This window comes from Acanthisitta chloris, unplaced genomic scaffold, assembly GCF_000695815.1.
Source record: "Acanthisitta chloris isolate BGI_N310 unplaced genomic scaffold, ASM69581v1 scaffold16003, whole genome shotgun sequence".
Classification (NCBI taxonomy): domain Eukaryota; kingdom Metazoa; phylum Chordata; class Aves; order Passeriformes; family Acanthisittidae; genus Acanthisitta; species Acanthisitta chloris.
The window spans coordinates 68,259-77,748 of NW_008663439.1; the positions used below are offsets into that span (position 1 = coordinate 68,259).

The 9,490-nt window shown below is 42.8% G+C and overlaps 1 long non-coding RNA gene across 1 annotated transcript in view; it reads right to left on the reverse strand.

Moving 5' to 3' along the window:
• LOC103798724 overlaps nucleotides 1-6,205 on the reverse strand; it is a 73,922-nt gene extending 67,717 nt beyond the window's left edge. Inside the window, exon 1 of the long non-coding RNA XR_624733.1 lies at nucleotides 6,067-6,205. This is a non-coding gene — a long non-coding RNA (uncharacterized LOC103798724). The remainder of the gene's footprint in view (nucleotides 1-6,066) is intronic.
• Nucleotides 6,206-9,490: the final 3,285 nt, after the last annotated feature.

Below are 9,490 nucleotides of genomic sequence, written 5' to 3' on the forward strand. Positions count from 1 at the left end.
TTAGACCTACAGTAACTCAGTCTCCTACAGATTATACCTCTGCAGACCCTTCATCACTGTTTTCATTTTCCATTACCTACAATTAGCAATATGCAGGGAGGCAGGAGGTAAGATTTTTAGAATTACTTTGACTAGAAATGCAGTCAGGGTGACAGCAAGTCTTTTTAGATGGTCATGAGTTTTGAGAAAATTAATTACCAAATTCCTCTGTTTCATAGGTTAAAAAAAAGCATCCATCTCTGTTACATGTGAGAAAAAAAGGAATATGGGTGTCCTGTGAGAGAAAATTTTCTGGCAGTCTCGCCAAACACTGAAATCATATTAAGACAGGAGCATAATTTGGACATAATTGAATTGGGTAGACATCACTGAGGGCATAATTCGGCCTGCAAAATTTTTTCTAAGTGGTGATGATGGAAAAGGCAGAAATGAACCTATGTCAGCTGATGAACAAGCAAGTCCCTGTCAGGCTCAAAAATTAATTCTGTTCTAATAAACAAAGAAAGGAAAAGAGATTTGGAAATTTTCAATGGAGCCCAACCCAAACATCCTGCTATTTATTTGTTAATCTTTAAATTCACTTGACAGCAAGCACCAAAGTGAAAGTGATGTTGAGTGCCATGACAAATCTGCTCAAATGCTTGTTTTCTGAACCTTTTAGTTGAAAACATCTATATTTAATCACAGTTTAAAACTAGCCAAAAAGGCTGTTTACTTTGAATGTAAAGGGAAAATATCACAAAGTTGAAAGAGGTATTTCTGTTTCTGTAAATGCATTTTTTAAATCCACTTACAGACAAGGGTCCTTGGCACACTTACAATCTTCTACTAAAGCTTAGGAGACAGACAGACTTTACCCACTGTCAACAAACGCAATTTCACATCACTGATGGAGTGAAAAGCTCCCTAGACAAACGTTAGCATAAAACCTTCTCGCAGTACTTAATTGCAGCCTTCAGAAATGAGAGAGATGAAGTTACCGGTATATCTGAACCATCACAGTGAATGAAGAAGGCTGCTTTCTTGTCCAAAATTAAAGGCTGAGTAGTGGTCCAGCCTACATGTCTGTAGCAGGGAGAAAGGAGACACACTGCTCTGGGCACACAGGGGCGCAGCTAAAATAACAGCACTTCCCCAAGGGCTGCTGTGTTTTCACCTGCACAAGCAGGAAGAGAAGAGACCTGGTCTAAGCCCAGAGAAGATGTGGTTGCCCTGCTGGCAGCTGCTGCTACCCCCACATAGTTAGCTTTGGGCAGATACTGCATGGCACTGAGCTGCAGCACCCAGCTTAGCAGTGTTTAGGCATTCTATCACATCTGCTGCAATTTGTCATGCCATGCCTGGAGTACCATCTTACATGGCCCAGGAAAAGAGGTTTCACCAACAAGCTGAAGTCAGATAAAGCGAACACCATTCCACCCCATCACTGGGCACTTTCATTTCAACATGGCCTGCTGGGGACCATCAACAGAACCCCCATGCAGCGAGCAGAAAATGCTTAAAAATCCGTGCATCAATAACAATTGATGATGAGCTATTTTCAGCCAGCACTGCTGGCTGCCCCAGATGGACTGGACAGCCAGTATGGATGCCAAGGGATGGGCAGACCCAGGCATCAGAGGAGGCTGCTGCCACTGGGTCTGGCACCGCAGCCCCACCAAGAGCTGTCTCAGAGGCTTCTGCCTCTCAGTACAGAGACATTTTGTTTGTGGAAAAAACAGCCCTCCAACAAAAGTCTCGCTAGCTTTTGTGCAGGAATGGCTGAGGGCAGAAGCAGGCCAGCACAGGGTGATGGAGTCACCATCCCTGGAGGTGTCCAAGAAGCGACTGGATGTGGCACTTAGTGCTATGGTCGACAAGGTGATGATCAGTGAAAGGTTAGACTCGATGACCTTGGAGATGTTTTCCAACCAAGATGATTCTGTGATTCTGTGAAGGGAGGAACAGGCACCACATTTATCTATCATCCAACCACTGCCTGCATCAAAGTGCTCACACGGTTCCTTCTCTGTTTAAAGAATACACATAAAATACATAAACAACTAACGACCCCAAATCTAAAGTGAAATCTCTCAGAAGAGCAAAATTACATACTTTTACTCATCTCTTTATTCACTAAATGAACAAGACTTTCAACTTCTGCCTTGAACCAAAGCATTACCTCACGTACAATTCATTTCCCAATGAGATTATGCCTGCCAGGAGCTTAACCTAGCTGACATGTTTGAAAACTGCCATGACACCTTTCTAGGACAAAGTATAGCTAGTGAATACACAGTATCTGCTTGAGTAATTCTAGTATCTGGCTTGTCATCTCTGTAGATTAACTAACCACCCTAAACAAATTAGCAAACTTTGTCACTTTTTCCATTTAAGAAACGCACTTAAGCATCACAGATTTCTTCTTTATCACAAGTTACGAAAAACGGAATTTAAAATCTTAAGTCATAAAAGTTTGCTTTATGATATACTCTTTTGAGGGTACTGGATTTACTCTCATCAACAGAATGCAAGCAATAATTACCTCTTTCATTGCATTTTTATAGCATTATCTCACATCCTAAGTTACACAAGAAGAAAACAATTTCCCAAGGGAATTAGTTTTCCTTTTAGACGAGGATCTCTGAAAATTGGTATCACTATTACAAACACCTATCCCTATTCTTAAAATCCTAACGGAAATGACAGGCAGCAGTAATCAAAATCACTAAAGAGGTCCCTCTGGGTTTTCCAGCACACAACCTTGTTTCCATAATCAGAGTTCCAGGATCCCATTTAGGGCTGCAGAGGGTTTCTTGACAACTGGCAGAAGCACCTCCTTCAGATTTTATATTCCCGCATAGTGAAGAGGAACACATAGAAAACAAAGGCACAATGTAGAGTGTCATTCTACACTCTGCCAATATCCAGAGTTGACATAAACACACAGGCAATATAACCACCAATACTACAACAATAATGCACCCACTTGCCTTTCTCTTTAATCAGAGCCACTTTAGTTACAGGATTTCAGGCACAAACTGAAGATGGCAGGATTATTTTCAGGATAACAAGTATCTTTAATACTGGGGCAGAGACAGACATGGTATTATAATACATATAATTGCCAAAAGTAATCCGAATTTTTATTTATTTTAAATTTTATTTTTCTTTCATTATTCAGAGAAGCATCAAAGTTAATTGTCTCCATGCCACCACCAGCACATCTGAGAGCTTGCAGAAACTTTAGCACAGAAAAGACTCCTGTTAATGGGTTCATCTCTCACATTTAAAATTAATTTGCTTTTCATACTATCAATCAAAGAGGCACAAAGAGGCAGCTACCAAATCACTAACAATGCTACTGTACTCACCAGATGAAATACCACTGACAATCATTTTCATACAAGTTTAGCTGCAGCTTTGCAAAAGTCAAGAAAGCAACTTTTGCAGCATGCTTTGAAACTTCAACCACTGCAAACCCATAAAAACTTCCCCAAAACACCAGTTGGAAGGGGCTGGTGTGTCTTTTACTCTCTTCTATTGCCACAAGTACTTTCTACTAAAACAAATTACAAGTTGCAAATCTATAAATAAATAAATGTAAGGGGTGACAGTTATAAAACCAGAACAAATAAATTCTCTCAGCTGAAGGAACCACAAACAACTAGGTAGCAGCATTTGATCTTGGTCCACTGTCAATCAGAAGTACACAAGAGCAATCCATGCTCCTGCATTGAGCGGGGAGCTCAGAGAGCCTGAACTCTGCTCAGGCCCCTCCCTTCCACTCTTAGAAATGGATAAATTTTCCAGGTACTGAAAGGTGACCTATTTGATTTTCAACATATAAACAAACAAACAAACAAACCATAGATCACTCACATAAAACTATATTTAACTGCATGCTACCTTTGGGAGTAACATGCAAGAAACAATGGTTGTCACCTGAGTGTTGGAATGAAAGACACGTGCAAGGAAATATTTTTTTATTCCCAACAGTAGGAAATCATGGATCTAAGACTCGTCCTTAAAATATTACATTTCCCTGAATTCAAAACAGCTCAGTAATTTCTTACGATGACCTGCTTTTTTTCTCAGTCCACAGAGACCTGTGGATTTGAAAATACATGGCTACATGTGTTTTAAAAAAGTAATGAACAAACTGCAAGTTTAAATTGATTTTCTTGATGTCAGTGTACAGTATCAATCCTCCTCCCTTTTGCAAATCTTTTTTCTCTGCATAATGAAACATTCTTCCAAATATCAATGGCTTAACAAAAAAAAGCTTTTGGACAGTGACGTTGAAACAGAGCAGTGCTAAGACAGGACATTTAAAGAATCATTTAGCAAACAAAAGAGTGACATGGAATACCATTTTGGCTCAATTAAAAAAAAAACCAACCTCCAAATAACTGATCCTCTACTTCCATGAAGAAATAGCACCAAAAGCTACAGCTTTCAATGCAAGAGGCAAGCTCTGGAGATGCGAGCTGTGTCGCTGCCAGAGGAAGCCAGTGGCATACTCCATGTCTGGTACCTGCATTGACACAGCATTCTCAGCCAACTCACTTTTTATCTAAGCTGCCTTTGGAGAAACTAGACACCATAAAAACCTCAGTCATCCTGTAACCTGGCACATCATCAAAGCCTCCTAACACACAATTACTGTGCTTCACGCCTTTAGACTTTTTTCCTTTGACTAAACAAAACCCCCACAATGGAATAAGAAACTTTCCAAGAGAAATTGTGTTTGACAGAAGATCAATGATGCAGAGGTGTTGGAGGGAAAAAAGCCAGCGCTGTTTTGTGTACACCTCCAAGCTTATTAATGGCTTGCTCTTAAAGCTAGGTGCCCCTTCCCATCAGATCAGTATTTGGTATTATTGCTGAACTCAGAAGTCTGAGGTCTTCTTTAATCACATTAAGGAGTTTGCAGTTGCTTACGCAATACAGTAACTCTATCATGCTGCTTGTAGTGATCCAGCCCTTCCCCTAGGTTTTTTGCCCTGTCGGCAATAACACAGTGAAAACACAGTGAAACCTGACTCACCATGTCAAAAGCACAAGCTACATATAAATATGAAAACCCTACCAAGTAAGCAGCCAGCTGCTGCTTTAGTACATTAGCACATGTATAGTTATGCACATGCCTAGAAGGAACTGCCATAAACCTCCATAAAGAAACAAATAAGCTCTTGTGAGTGAAAACTGTAATCCTGCCCAGAAATCTGAATCCTGCTAGTCATCACTTTCAAGGCTCAAGCCAGCATGACAAAGCCTTTTCAAGTAAGGGTCCAAATGAATCTGAAAGAGACACACTTTATATTCACCTCTCAGGACACCAGGGCATTTTTAAGCAAGGGGTAAGGAAAGGAGAAGCAACAGATAAATTACTGGCTAAAGCATCAAATAAATAAAATTAAATTCCTTTCAAGCTCCTGTCACCTAAGCTTGTCTGCATCTCCTTTTAATACCTTAAACGACTGTGAACTGCTAAACTACAGGAGTCCAATGTCACAGCATTCGTGTCCTTTCAGCCCTTTAAATCTTTTTGTAGATCTATGCTACTTCACCCGCAGACTTAGATCACTGCAGAGACAGATGCTAGTTAGTCAGTTTCTTGCAGTTAAATGACAGTATGTAAATTCTGTCCAAGTGTACATCCCCAAGGTAACTGTAACTTTTATAAACGGTTACCTTCTCTGTCAACACCAGGGAGCAGACTGACCAGAGGGGCCTCCTTTTCTACTGAATGGCAGCCTGTCCCTGTTCTCCCACTTGGCACCTACCCTCCACCCTGATCCCGAGCTCAATCAGTTAAGCCAGAAACCAAAACATATGGACTTCAGAAACAAGTTTTTCTGTGCAGATCAAAACATATGGACTGTTCAAACTGGGCATTTCAAGCACTTCAGAAACAAGTTTTTCTGTGCAGATCACAAGGGCACAGTGCATGCCAGAGGGTGCACTGGTCTCCTTCCCTGCTGTAGGAGAAGAACCACATTGAAGAAAGGACTGAGTCCTTCCAGAAGAACCGCATTGAAGAAAGGACTGAGTCCTTCCAGGAGTACTGCAGAGGCATCTCACCATTCACTGCTTTGAGGCTCCCGCTAATGCCATCGCCATGCTGCCGCTTCTGTGCGTTCTTGAACTCCTTCAGAGATAAATAAAGGACCTTCCGCACCACCCGCTCCTCTGACCAGGGAATCCCATCGCTGTCATCCTAAAGGAGACAGAAACAGAGAGAAGACATCAGCTGTGTGCATCTGAAACAAAAACAAAACAAAATCCCAAGGCCTGAGGCTACACAGATCATTTTTAATTTTAAAAAACCAATAAACTGAAGAAAAATACTGTGTAAGAAAATGCAGCCTAGACTTGATCAGCTCTAACAGTGAACAGAAACGTAACTATTATCACCACATCAGCGCATTAGTCCCTCTAATCCTTTATCCTGCAAACAGCAGTAGCCATGTACCAGGCGTTACACAGGAGGTGAAACTTAATTGTTAAAATCCTTATAATGAATCCCTCATGGAGAAATTTATCACAGTCAGGAAGTGCTCTCCCAGATAAAGGGGGGGAAAGAAACCACTAAATTGAATGCTACAGAAATTTAATAGGCAAATTTTGTGAACCAACTTCTCTTGCTGCCATTTTTGCCTTGGTTTGTGCCTCTTGGGTCAGGTTATTTTCCCCTCTGGTTTAGTGATTCGCATTTATTGCAGCGTTACAATGAAGCTGAACATTGATAACAATGAAGTTATTCTGAATTTATCTCAGTGTAAAGCCAAGTGGAATTTGGCTCATGGGGCATATGTTTTCCACTTTATTTTTAGGAGACAAATTCTATGTTGTCAAAAGGAATACTAGTGTATGTCATATTTAGTACTCACTTTAGTTAAAAGATTAATTCCCTGGAAAAGTATTTCCCTAAAGCCTTTAGCATTGAAATAAATTAAGTCAGCAAATTGACATAAAGACGTAAGTGAGATAGGTAAGTCATCATATTTTCATAAGCCCTATAATTGTCTTGGGGTCTTTTGAAATCACTATTTGAGCATTCCTACCCTTGAATTCCTCAAGGGTTACATCATTGCCAAGCAAAAAAGATTAACATTTCTAGGCAGACCTTAAGTGATAAGTCTAAGTGTACCACAGAACACTGTCACTGGAAACCCCAAAAGCCCCATCAGCAATCCCCACCAGGAGGCAGGAGAGCTTAGACCATTCCATGTGTGAGAGAAATGACCGACAACGAAAGGGAAAGAAACCAACACAGTTTAGGGTGATCAGTGATTTTACTTTGCTCCTCTAATGACGTATTGGCATTCCACTGCTGAATTGCGATCAAAAACATTTCCCTCCCCCCCCCAAATAAAATGCTATGACAAATTACTTGGCGGGGGTTAAAAACAACAAAAAAAAAAAAGGCAACACAATGAGTGCAGTGAAAGCAGACAGCATTTTGGCAGCAGGATATGCATTTCGCACGAGGGACAAGCTACTACACTTTGAAGAACGCTGAGCTATGCCCAGGGAGCTTTAGAGCACAGGCAGCTCTGGGCCAAGAAAGCAAACTTTGTAACCCAACACCCACAGCAACCAAAAAAAAAGGAAAAAAATCTCTAGGCAAGCATTTTAAAAGGACTAGTACATCCAGTTATTTTGTCAACAAAGGTTTACACAAACAACTCTGGCTTACCATTTTGCTGCCAACACAACTTCAGCCCTAACCAGAAGCGACACTAAACACGACAGTGCTGCAGCCTGCTGGATTTCAACGAAGCTTACCCAAAGATGCCCCCATTTCTGTTCCCATCGACATGGGCCTGGTAGGATATCACACGTTTCTGTTTTCACAGAAATTACTTCATAAATCCTTAAGAGAGTCATGCTCAGTTAGGAGCCAGTCATAAGCACCTTCAGCACCCATTCAGTTATGGACACAGGACTGCAGACATCACTCGCTCCCTTCACTGGCATTCGTACAAATCCCTAAACAGTCAGCAAACATGGGCAAGAGGATGAAGAGCCCTCCAGCCAGGCACACTGTTCCTGCCTCTGAAGCCCAGACGGGTACACAGAAACTCTAACAAGGGGCAACAAAAGCATTTTTATATAATTTAAGCCAGGAATACATAAGCCATGTGTAACAATCGATCCCAGTCAATGTCAGGCATACCGAGACATGCTGCTTTCCTTAGCCCCTGTCAGCCTGAGGTCTCTCTCCTGTCAGATACCATGCCAGGTCTGAAGCTATGAATAAACCCCTTCCTCCACCAGACCCCACAGTTCCCGTGGACCTGGAAGCTGCAGTTCCTGATCCCACTGGCCCTGATAAAAACACATAAAAATAAATAAAAATAAAAAACCCAAATAAATTACCCCCACTTAAATCCACTTTGTCACAATGGCTCAAGGAGCACACGGCAGCATTCACTGCTTCAGTAGTGACAGGGTGAAACGTGCTAACACGACTGATCTTTAAATTGTCATGTACCACCAACATGGCCAACTGCAGTGGGTAAGAACCACTGGCAGGTACAACCTGAGCCCTGGCACACACCGGTGACAGTCCCTTCTGCGAGAGGGAAGGAGCTCATCACCGCACACCAGAGGCCTCTGGTCTAGGTCACCCTCTCCAAGTATTCCTGTGAACAGCCTGAAGTAATCTCCCCGCTCCCAGACAATGTACTGGACATGCAAAAGGATGGCATGCAACTTGGCACCCAATCTTCCAAGGGGCAGAGCAGCCCAGATGCCTTCCTGGTGCTAAGTGGAGGCTGCAGCACCACTGCAGGAGACTCTCCTGCCTTGCCACCAGCCTGGGGGCTGCATGGGCATTAGTGCCACCAGTGAAGAGATGGATCCCAGAAGGCAGCAACAAAGACCTCCCTCAGCAACCCCTGAAGCAACACAGTAACATTTCACATCACGCTCAATTCATGGAGCTGTAAAACTTGAGATGAACCATACTGGCTTCATCCGCCGGTTGAAACAGCAGCGCTGCCAGCAGAAATGCACGTGGGAGAGTCCCTCCACACCAGAGTTCCCACCAGCCCGAGCTGTGTCACTGCTCTGCTGTGAGCTGTCCCCGCACCCACCGCTCGGCTTGGAAAAAGGTCAAGTTCCCCAACACTGAGTGTTATCCAAGGTCAGCAAAATAAGGGGCTAAGCCGCTGCCAAACACCTGCACTCACGCAGCTCCATATGCAGGAGGAATGAAAAGGTTCCCCCATCGCGGAATGCATCTCTTCCCCCAGAGCCTGCGGCACAAAAGCAGCCGCAAGCCCGAGAGCAGCTGACTCCGAGCCCAGCTGAGCTGCAGCTCCAGCTCCCGACACATTTAACCATAATTACATGGGTCAGGTCGTCTCTGCCTCATCACCCCAGCGGAGGGAGAGCCGTCACGCACCCGCTCTGCACTCACAGCGCTAAAAACGGCAAGAGTTATCTCACTTTAGTAAAACAACATACACATGCCTAGAACCGTTTGGAAATATGCGCA